This window comes from Oncorhynchus keta, unplaced genomic scaffold (genome assembly GCF_023373465.1).
Source record: "Oncorhynchus keta strain PuntledgeMale-10-30-2019 unplaced genomic scaffold, Oket_V2 Un_contig_1442_pilon_pilon, whole genome shotgun sequence".
Taxonomy (NCBI): Eukaryota; Metazoa; Chordata; class Actinopteri; order Salmoniformes; family Salmonidae; genus Oncorhynchus; species Oncorhynchus keta.
In genome coordinates, this window is record NW_026278743.1 from 9940 (window position 1) to 21407 (window position 11468).

Consider the following 11468-nt stretch of genomic DNA (forward strand, 5'->3'; position numbering starts at 1 on the left):
TTCTCTAAAGCAGGTTTATGGACTGGATCCCCTGTGTTCTCTAAAGCAGGTTTATGGACTGGATCCTCCTGTGTTCTGTAAAGCAGGTTAATAGACTGGATCCCCCTGTGTTCTATAAAGCAGGTTAATAGACTGGATCCCCCTGTGTTCTATAAAGCAGGTTAATAGACTGGATCCCCCTGTGTTCTATAAAGCAGGTTAATAGACTGGATCCCCCTGTGTTCTATAAAGCAGGTTAATAGACTGGATCCCCCTGTGTTCTATAAAGCAGGTTAATAGACTGGATCCCCCTGTGTTCTATAAAGCAGGTTAATAGACTGGATCCCCCTGTGTTCTGTAAAGCAGGTTAATGGACTGGATCCTCCTGTGTTCTGTAAAGCAGGTTTATAGACTCGATCCCCCTGTGTTCTATAAAGCAGGTTTATGGACTGGATCCCCCTGTGTTCTGTAAAGCAGGTTTATGGACTGGATCCCCCTGTGTTCTATAAAGCAGGTTTATGGACTGGATCCCCCTGTGTTCTGTAAAGCAGGTTTATGGACTGGATCCCCCTGTGTTCTCTAAAGCAGGTTTATGGACTGGATCCCCCTGTGTTCTCTAAAGCAGGTTTATGGACTGGATCCTCCTGTGTTCTGTAAAGCAGGTTAATAGACTGGATCCCCCTGTGTTCTGTAAAGCAGGTTTATGGACTGGATCCCCCTGTGTTCTCTAAAGCAGGTTTATGGACTGGATCCCCCTGTGTTCTCTAAAGCAGGTTTATGGACTGGATCCTCCTGTGTTCTGTAAAGCAGGTTAATAGACTGGATCCCCCTGTGTTCTATAAAGCAGGTTAATAGACTGGATCCCCCTGTGTTCTATAAAGCAGGTTAATAGACTGGATCCCCCTGTGTTCTATAAAGCAGGTTAATAGACTGGATCCCCCTGTGTTCTGTAAAGCAGGTTTATAGACTGGATCCCCCTGTGTTCTATAAAGCAGGTTTATAGACTGGATCCCCCTGTGTTCTCTAAAGCAGGTTTATGGACTGGATCCCCCTGTGTTCTCTAAAGCAGGTTTATAGACTGGATCCCCCTGTGTTCTCTAAAGCAGGTTTATGGACTGGATCCCCCTGTGTTCTCTAAAGCAGGTTTATGGACTGGATCCCCCTGTGTTCTCTAAAGCAGGTTTATGGACTGGATCCTCCTGTGTTCTGTAAAGCAGGTTAATAGACTGGATCCCCCTGTGTTCTGTAAAGCAGGTTTATGGACTGGATCCCCCTGTGTTCTCTAAAGCAGGTTTATGGACTGGATCCCCCTGTGTTCTCTAAAGCAGGTTTATGGACTGGATCCTCCTGTGTTCTGTAAAGCAGGTTAATAGACTGGATCCCCCTGTGTTCTATAAAGCAGGTTAATAGACTGGATCCCCCTGTGTTCTATAAAGCAGGTTAATAGACTGGATCCCCCTGTGTTCTATAAAGCAGGTTAATAGACTGGATCCCCCTGTGTTCTATAAAGCAGGTTAATAGACTGGATCCCCCTGTGTTCTATAAAGCAGGTTAATAGACTGGATCCCCCTGTGTTCTATAAAGCAGGTTAATAGACTGGATCCCCCTGTGTTCTCTAAAGCAGGTTTATGGACTGGATCCTCCTGTGTTCTGTAAAGCAGGTTAATAGACTGGATCCCCCTGTGTTCTGTAAAGCAGGTTTATGGACTGGATCCCCCTGTGTTCTCTAAAGCAGGTTTATGGACTGGATCCCCCTGTGTTCTCTAAAGCAGGTTTATGGACTGGATCCTCCTGTGTTCTGTAAAGCAGGTTAATAGACTGGATCCCCCTGTGTTCTATAAAGCAGGTTAATAGACTGGATCCCCCTGTGTTCTATAAAGCAGGTTAATAGACTGGATCCCCCTGTGTTCTATAAAGCAGGTTAATAGACTGGATCCCCCTGTGTTCTATAAAGCAGGTTAATAGACTGGATCCCCCTGTGTTCTATAAAGCAGGTTAATAGACTGGATCCCCCTGTGTTCTATAAAGCAGGTTAATAGACTGGATCCCCCTGTGTTCTGTAAAGCAGGTTAATGGACTGGATCCTCCTGTGTTCTGTAAAGCAGGTTTATAGACTCGATCCCCCTGTGTTCTATAAAGCAGGTTTATGGACTGGATCCCCCTGTGTTCAGTAAAGCAGGTTTATGGACTGGATCCCCCTGTGTTCTATAAAGCAGGTTTATGGACTGGATCCCCCTGTGTTCTGTAAAGCAGGTTTATGGACTGGATCCCCCTGTGTTCTGTAAAGCAGGTTTATGGACTGGATCCCCCTGTGTTCTGTAAAGCAGGTTTATGGACTGGATCCATACGTAGAATGTATGCACACATGACTGTAAGTCGCTTTGGATAAAAGCGTCTGCTAAATGGCATATATTATTATTATATATTATCCCCCTGTGTTCTATAAAGCAGGTTTATAGACTGGATCCCCCTGTGTTCTGTAAAGAAGGTTTATGGACTGGATCCCCCTGTGTTTTCTAAAGCTACAGCAGCGTGTTCTGTAAAGCTACAGCAGCGTGTTCTGTAAAGCTACAGCAGCGTGTTCTGTAAAGCTACAGCAGCGTGTTCTGTAAAGCTACAGCAGTGTGTTCTGTAAAGCTATAGCAGTGTGTTCTGTAAAGCTACAGCAGCGTGTTCTGTAAAGCTACAGCAGCGTGTTCTGTAAAGCTACAGCAGCGTGTTCTGTAAAGCTATAGCAGCGTGTTCTGTAAAGCTATAGCAGTGTGTTCTGTAAAGCTACAGCAGTGTGTTCTGTAAAGCTACAGCAGTGTGTTCTGTAAAGCTATAGCAGCGTGTTCTGTAAAGCTATAGCAGTGTGTTCTGTAAAGCTACAGCAGTGTGTTCTGTAAAGCTATAGCAGTGTGTTCTGTAAAGCTACAGCAGCGTGTTCTGTAAAGCTACAGCAGCGTGTTCTGTAAAGCTACAGCAGTGTGTTCTGTAAAGCTATAGCAGTGTGTTCTGTAAAGCTACAGCAGCGTGTTCTGTAAAGCTACAGCAGTGTGTTCTGTAAAGCTACAGCAGCGTGTTCTGTAAAGCTACAGCAGCGTGTTCTGTAAAGCTACAGCAGCGTGTTCTGTAAAGCTACAGCAGCGTGTTCTGTAAAGCTACAGCAGCGTGTTCTGTAAAGCTACAGCAGCGTGTTCTGTAAAGCTACAGCAGCGTGTTCTGTAAAGCTACAGCAGCGTGTTCTGTAAAGCTACAGCAGCGTGTTCTGTAAAGCTACAGCAGCGTGTTCTGTAAAGCTACAGCAGCGTGTTCTGTAAAGCTACAGCAGCGTGTTCTGTAAAGCTACAGCAGCGTGTTCTGTAAAGCTACAGCAGCGTGTTCTGTAAAGCTACAGCAGCGTGTTCTGTAAAGCTACAGCAGCGTGTTCTGTAAAGCTACAGCAGCGTGTTCTGTAAAGCTACAGCAGCGTGTTCTGTAAAGCTACAGCAGCGTGTTCTGTAAAGCTACAGCAGCGTGTTCTGTAAAGCTACAGCAGCGTGTTCTGTAAAGCTACAGCAGCGTGTTCTGTAAAGCTACAGCAGCGTGTTCTGTAAAGCTACAGCAGCGTGTTCTGTAAAGCTACGGCAGCGTGTTCTGTAAAGCTACAGCAGTGTGTTCTGTAAAGCTACAGCAGTGTGTTCTGTAAAGCTACAGCAGTGTGTTCTGTAAAGCTACAGCAGCGTGTTCTGTAAAGCTACAGCAGCGTGTTCTGTAAAGCTACAGCAGCGTGTTCTGTAAAGCTACAGCAGCGTGTTCTGTAAAGCTACAGCAGCGTGTTCTGTAAAGCTACAGCAGCGTGTTCTGTAAAGCTACAGCAGCGTGTTCTGTAAAGCTACAGCAGCGTGTTCTGTAAAGCTACAGCAGCGTGTTCTGTAAAGCTACAGCAGCGTGTTCTGTAAAGCTACAGCAGCGTGTTCTGTAAAGCTACAGCAGCGTGTTCTGTAAAGCTACAGCAGCGTGTTCTGTAAAGCTACAGCAGCGTGTTCTGTAAAGCTACAGCAGCGTGTTCTGTAAAGCTACAGCAGCGTGTTCTGTAAAGCTACAGCAGCGTGTTCTGTAAAGCTACAGCAGCGTGTTCTGTAAAGCTACAGCAGCGTGTTCTGTAAAGCTACAGCAGCGCGTGTTCTGTAAAGCTACAGCAGCGTGTTCTGTAAAGCTACAGCAGCGTGTTCTGTAAAGCTACAGCAGCAGCAGCGTGTTCTGTAAAAAGCTACAGCAGCGTGTTCTGTAAAGCTACAGCAGCGTGTTCTGTAAAGCTACAGCAGCGTGTTCTGTAAAGCTACAGCAGCGTGTTCTGTAAAGCTACAGCAGCGTGTTCTGTAAAGCTACAGCAGCGTGTTCTGTAAAGCTACAGCAGCGTGTTCTGTAAAGCTACAGCAGCGTGTTCTGTAAAGCTACAGCAGCGTGTTCTGTAAAGCTACAGCAGTGTGTTCTGTTTTGGGTTCTTGTCATTTTCAGAGAGAATCAAGGGAGAGGTAAACAGCGTTATTTCCATACAGGTCATGGAACTGTCGTCTTTGTGTTCTGGTGCACCGTGTTTAGTAAAATAACCTCTACCTTTTACGAGTTCTGACTCTAGCCAGGGCAAAGATATTGTGTGTTATAGCTCGTTTCCAACATTAGGGCTGAAGTTGAATCTGCTTTGTGTTTTGTTTTCTTGGCCCGACACTAACGAGTATCGCAGTACTGGTGTTGTCTAGCCTGGCTATTGTGATTGGTTGGTTTGCCTCCCGTTGATGTCCTGCCACTACTAGCCTGGCTATTGTGATTGGTTGGTTTGCCTCCCATTGTGAATGGTTCGGCCTGTTGTTTTGGGAAGTCGTGGTTGTTAGAGCCTAGAACGGAGTCTGTCTGGATGTTGTCTGTTAGCTTCCTATCCAACACACAGTCATTATGAGGTGTCTAAGTATGGACTGAGCTCCTCCTGTCTAACCTACCTCCTGCACTACATTTACATTTACATTTAAGTCATTTAGCAGACGCTCTTATCCAAAGCGACTACGTACCAGTACACTACACTACGTACCAGTACACTACACTACGTACCAGTACACTACACTACGTACCAGTACACTACACTACGTACCAGTACACTACACTACGTAACACTACACTACACTACGTACCACTACACTACGTACCAGTACACTACACTACGTACCAGTACACTACACTACGTACCAGTACACTACACTACGTGCCAGTAAAACTACACTACATACCAGTACACTACGTACCAGTACACTACACTACGTACCAGTACACTACACTACATACCAGTACACTACACTACGTACCAGTACACTACGTGCCAGTACACTACACTACATACCAGTACACTACGTACCAGTACACTACACTACGTACCAGTACACTACACTACGTACCAGTACACTACACTACGTACCAGTACACTACACTACGTACCACTACACTACACTACGTACCACTACACTACGTACCAGTACACTACACTACGTACCAGTACACTACACTACGTGCCAGTAAAACTACACTACGTGCCAGTAAAACTACACTACATACCAGTACACTACATACCAGTACACTACGTACCAGTACACTACACTACGTACCAGTACACTACACTACGTACCAGTACACTACACTACGTACCAGTACACTACACTACGTACCAGTACACTACACTACGTACCAGTACACTACACTACGTGCCAGTAAAACTACACTACATACCAGTACACTACGTACCAGTACACTACACTACGTACCAGTACACTACACTACGTACCAGTACACTACACTACGTACCAGTACACTACGTACCAGTACACTACACTACGTACCAGTACACTACACTACGTACCAGTACACTACACTACGTACCAGTACACTACACTACGTACCAGTACACTACACTACGTACCAGTACACTACACTACGTACCAGTACACTACACTACGTACCACTACACTACACTACGTACCACTACACTACACTACGTACCACTACACTACGTACCAGTACACTACACTACGTACCAGTACACTACACTACGTGCCAGTAAAACTACACTACGTGCCAGTAAAACTACACTACATACCAGTACACTACATACCAGTACACTACGTACCAGTACACTACACTACGTACCAGTACACTACACTACGTACCAGTACACTACACTACGTACCAGTACACTACACTACGTGCCAGTACACTACGTGCCAGTACACTACACTACGTGCCAGTACACTACACTACGTACCAGTACACTACACTACGTACCAGTACACACAACACTACGTACCAGTACACTACACTACGTACCAGTACACTACACTACGTACCAGTAAAACTACACTACGTACCAGTAAAACTACACTACGTACCAGTAAAACTACACTACGTACCAGTACACTACACTACGTACCAGTACACTACGTACCAGTACACTACGTACCAGTACACTGCACTACGTACCAGTACACTACACTACGTACCAGTACACTGCACTACGTACCAGTACACTACACTACGTACCAGTACACTACGTACCAGTACACTGCACTACGTACCAGTACACTACACTACGTACCAGTACACTACGTACCAGTACACTACACTACGTACCAGTGACACTACACTACGTACCAGTACACTGCACTACGTACCAGTACACTACACTACGTACCAGTACACTACACTACGTACCAGTACACTACACTACGTACCAGTACACTACACTACGTACCAGTACACTACACCACGTACCAGTACACTACACTACGTACCAGTACACTACACTCTGTACCAGTAACACTACGTACCGGTACACTACACTACGTACCAGTAACATGTAGAGGACTGGAATATAGAGCGACTCACTGACAGCTTGGCTAGTCATGTAGAGGACTGGAATATAGAGCTGCACACTGACAGCTTGGCTAGTCATGTAGAGGACTGGAATATAGAGCTACTCACTGACAGCTTGGCTAGTCATGTAGAGGACTGGAATATAGAGCTGCACACTGACAGCTTGGCTGGTCACGTAGAGGACTGGAATATAGAGCTACTCACTGACAGCTTGGCTAGTCATGTAGAGGACTGGAATATAGAGCAACTCACTGACAGCTTGGCTAGTCATGTAGAGGACTGGAATATAGAGCTGCACACTGACAGCTTGGCTGGTCATGTAGAGGACTGGAATATAGAGCTACTCACTGACAGTTTGGCTATTAATGTAGAGGACTGGAATATAGAGCAACTCACAGACAGCTTGGCTGGTCATGTAGAGGACTGGAATATAGAGCTACTCACTGACAGCTTGGCTAGTCATGTAGAGGACTGGAATATAGAGCTGCTCACTGACAGCTTGGCTAGTCATGTAGAGGACTGGAATATAGAGCTGCACACTGACAGCTTGGCTGGTCATGTAGAGGACTGGAATATAGAGCTACTCACTGACAGCTTGGCTAGTCATGTAGAGGACTGGAATATAGAGCAACTCACTGACAGCTTGGCTAGTCATGTAGAGGACTGGAATATAGAGCTGCACACTGACAGCTTGGCTGGTCATGTAGAGGACTGGAATATAGAGCTACTCACTGACAGTTTGGCTATTAATGTAGAGGACTGGAATATAGAGCAACTCACAGACAGCTTGGCTGGTCATGTAGAGGACTGGAATATAGAGCTACTCACTGACAGCTTGGCTAGTCATGTAGAGGACTGGAATATAGAGCTGCTCACTGACAGCTTGGCTGGTCATGTAGCGGACTGGAATATAGAGCTGCTCACTGACAGCTTGGCTGGTCATGTAGAGGACTGGAATATAGAGCTGCACACTGACAGCTTCGCTATCCATCTATGTCTGTGTGCTGTAGGGAGAGACTGGCTGTGTGCTGTAGGGAGAGACTGGCTGTGTGTGTCTGTGTTCTGTAGGGAGAGACTGATTGTGTGTCTGTGTTCTGTAGGGAGAGACTGATTGTGTGTGTCTGTGTGCTGTAGGGAGAGACTGGTTGTGTGTGTCTGTGTGCTGTAGGGAGAGACTGGCTGTGTGTGTCTGTGTGCTGTAGGGAGAGACTGGCTGTGTGTGTCTGTGTGCTGTAGGGAGGGACTGATTGTGTGTGTCTGTGTGCTGTAGGGAGAGACTGGCTGTGTGTGTCTGTGTGCTATAGGGAGAGACTGATTGTGTGTGTCTGTGTGCTGTAGGGAGAGACTGGCTGTGTGTGTCTGTGTGCTGTAGGGAGAGACTGGCTGTGTGTGTCTGTGTGCTGTAGGGAGAGACTGGCTGTGTGTGTCTGTGTGCTGTAGGGAGGGACTGATTGTGTGTGTCTGTGTGCTGTAGGGAGAGACTGGCTGTGTGTGTCTGTGTGCTGTAGGGAGAGACTGATTGTGTGTGTCTGTGTGCTGTAGGGAGAGACTGATTGTGTGTGTCTGTGTGCTGTAGGGAGAGACTGATTGTGTGTGTCTGTGTGCTGTAGGGAGAGACTGATTGTGTGTGTCTGTGGCTGTAGGGAGAGACTGATTGTGTGTGTCTGTGTTCCACTGTGACCTTCATCAGATCGCAGCGTTCTGTTCCCCCCCTCCCCCCCGGCTGTCGGAACCTTTCACAGGATGATGAAGCCTCGACACACACACACACACACACACACACACACACACACACACACACACACACACACACACACACACTTCTTAGCTCTGCATGAGCTGCAGCCCACTCCTTTGCATTCCAGTGCACTCAGCCTTATCAAATATTTACTGTTGAGTTATGGCTGCTACCCGCTCTGCAAGGTAACGGACAGGGAAGGGGAAGGCTGATGTTTAGGGCTGCTACCCGCTCTGCAAGGTAACAGACAGGGAAGGGGAAGGCTGATGTTTAGGGCTGCAACCCGCTCTGCAAGGTAACAGACAGGGAAGGCTGATGTTTAGGGCTGCTACCCGCTCTGCAAGGTAACAGACAGGGAAGGCTGATGTTTAGGGCTGCAACCCGCTCTGCAAGGTAACAGACAGGGAAGGCTGATGTTTAGGGCTGCTACCCGCTCTGCAAGGTAACAGACAGGGAAGGCTGATGTTTAGGGCTGCAACCCGCTCTGCAAGGTAACAGACAGGGAAGGCTGATGTTTAGGGCTGCTACCCGCTCTGCAAGGTAACGGACAGGGAAGGCTGATGTTTAGGGCTGCAACCCGCTCTGCAAGGTAACAGACAGGGAAGGCTGATGTTTAGGGCTGCAACCCGCTCTGCAAGGTAACAGACAGGGAAGGCTGATGTTTAGGGCTGCAACCCGCTCTGCAAGGTAACGTACAGGGAAGGCTGATGTTTAGGGCTGCAACCCACTCTGCAAGGTAACAGACAGGGAAGGCTGATGTTTAGGGCTGCTACCCACTCTGCAAGGTAACGGACAGGGAAGGGGAAGGCTGATGTTTAGGGCTGCTACCCGCTCTGCAAGGTAACAGACAGGGAAGGCTGATGTTTAGGGCTGCTACCCACTCTGCAAGGTAACGGACAGGGAAGGCTGATGTTTAGTGCTGCTACCCGCTCTGCAAGGTAACGGACAGGGAAGGCTGATGTTTAGGGCTGCTACCCACTCTGCAAGGTAACGGACAGGGAAGGGGAAGGCTGATGTTTAGGGCTGCTACCCACTCTGCAAGGTAACAGCCAGGGAAGGCTGATGTTTAGGGCTGCTACCCACTCTGCAAGGTAAAGGACAGGGAAGGGGAAGGCTGATGTTTAGGGCTGCTACCCACTCTGCAAGGTAACAGACAGGGAAGGCTGATGTTTAGGGCTGCTACCCACTCTGCAAGGTAACGGACAGGGAAGGGGAAGGCTGATGTTTAGGGCTGCTACCCGCTCTGCAAGGTAACAGACAGGGAAGGCTGATGTTTAGGACTGCTACCCGCTCTGCAAGGTAACGGACAGGGAAGGCTGATGTTTAGGGCTGCTACCCACTCTGCAAGGTAACAGACAGGGAAGGGGAAGGCTGATGTTTAGGGCTGCTACCCACTCTGCAAGGTAACGGACAGGGAAGGGGAAGGCTGATGTTTAGGGCTGCTACCCGCTCTGCAAGGTAACAGACAGGGAAGGCTGATGTTTAGGGCTGCTACCCACTCTGCAAGGTAACGGACAGGGAAGGGGAAGGCTGATGTTTAGGGCTGCTACCCGCTCTGCAAGGTAACGGACAGGGAAGGGGAAGGCTGATGTTTAGGGCTGCTACCCGCTCTGCAAGGTAACAGACAGGGAAGGCTGATGTTTAGGGCTGCTACCCACTCTGCAAGGTAACGGACAGGGAAGGGGAAGGCTGATGTTTAGGGCTGCTACCCGCTCTGCAAGGTAACGGACAGGGAAGGCTGATGTTTAGGGCTGCTACCCGCTCTGCAAGGTAACGGACAGGGAAGGCTGATGTTTAGGGCTGCTACCCGCTCTGCAAGGTAACGGACAGGGAAGGCTGATGTTTAGGGCTGCTACCCACTCTGCAAGGTAACGGACAGGGAAGGGGAAGGCTGATGTTTAGGGCTGCTACCCACTCTGCAAGGTAACAGACAGGGAAGGCTGATGTTTAGGGCTGCTACCCGCTCTGCAAGGTAACGGACAGGGAAGGCTGATGTTTAGGGCTGCTACCCGCTCTGCAAGGTAACGGACAGGGAAGGGGAAGGCTGATGTTTAGGGCTGCTACCCGCTCTGCAAGGTAACAGACAGGGAAGGGGAAGGCTGATGTTTAGGGCTGCTACCCACTCTGGTAATGGAAGGGGAGTAGAGTAGAGTGTTCACACAGAGGGATCCCTCCCTGGCTATATACAGGAAGTACCTGGTAATAACATAGTTATATACAGGAAGTACCTGGTAATAACATGGCTATAATCAGGAAGTACCTGGTAATAACATGGCTATAATCAGGAAGTACCTGGTAATAACATGGCTATATACAGGAAGTACCTGGTAATAACATGGCTATATACAGGAAGTACCTGGTAATAACATGGCTATATACAGGAAGTACCTGGTAATAACATGGCTATATACAGGAAGTACCTGGTAATAACATGGCTATATACAGGAAGTACCTGGTAATAACATGGCTATATACAGGAAGTACCTGGTAATAACATGGCTATATACAGGAAGTACCTGGTAATAACATGGCTATATACAGGAAGTACCTGGTAATAACATGGTTATTGGTTGGTTCCGGTACCGCAGGGTCCTGTTGCACCATCGGTACCGCTTGCCATGTGGTCGCACAGAGACTTGGGTGGGTGGAGTCTGTGTGTGTGGGTGGAGTGTGGGTGAGTGGAGTCTGTGGGTGGGTGGAGTCTGTGGGTGGGTGGAGTCTGTGGGTGGGTGGAGTCTGTGGGTGGGTGGAGTCTGTGGGTGGGTGGAGTCTGTGGGTGGGTGAGTGGGTGGGTGGGTGAGTGGAGTCTGTGTGTGTGTGTGGGTGGGTGGAGTCTGTGTGTGTGTGTGGGTGGGTGGAGTCTGTGTGTGTG

At 48.1% G+C, this 11468-nt stretch overlaps 2 long non-coding RNA genes across 5 annotated transcripts; both read left to right on the top strand.

The window, feature by feature from the left end:
* The first annotated feature begins 300 nt into the window (after positions 1 to 300).
* LOC127918531 (uncharacterized) lies at positions 301 to 2448 on the top strand. The gene is made up of 3 exons (XR_008100325.1): positions 301 to 382; positions 1049 to 1122; positions 2431 to 2448. It is a non-coding gene; the product is annotated as an uncharacterized LOC127918531 (long non-coding RNA).
* Positions 2449 to 8584: 6136 nt separating this feature from the next.
* On the top strand, positions 8585 to 10826 carry LOC127918532 (uncharacterized). 4 transcript variants are annotated; one of them, XR_008100328.1, is made up of 5 exons: positions 8585 to 8940; positions 9382 to 9436; positions 10104 to 10213; positions 10263 to 10317; positions 10618 to 10672. It is a non-coding gene; the product is annotated as an uncharacterized LOC127918532 (long non-coding RNA). The 4 variants fall into 4 exon arrangements; XR_008100329.1 differs by lacking the exons at positions 9382 to 9436; positions 10618 to 10672 and adding exons at positions 9945 to 10054; positions 10465 to 10504 and having other exon boundaries at positions 8585 to 8836; XR_008100326.1 differs by lacking the exons at positions 9382 to 9436; positions 10263 to 10317 and adding an exon at positions 9945 to 10054 and having other exon boundaries at positions 8585 to 8836; positions 10618 to 10826.
* Positions 10827 to 11468: the final 642 nt, after the last annotated feature.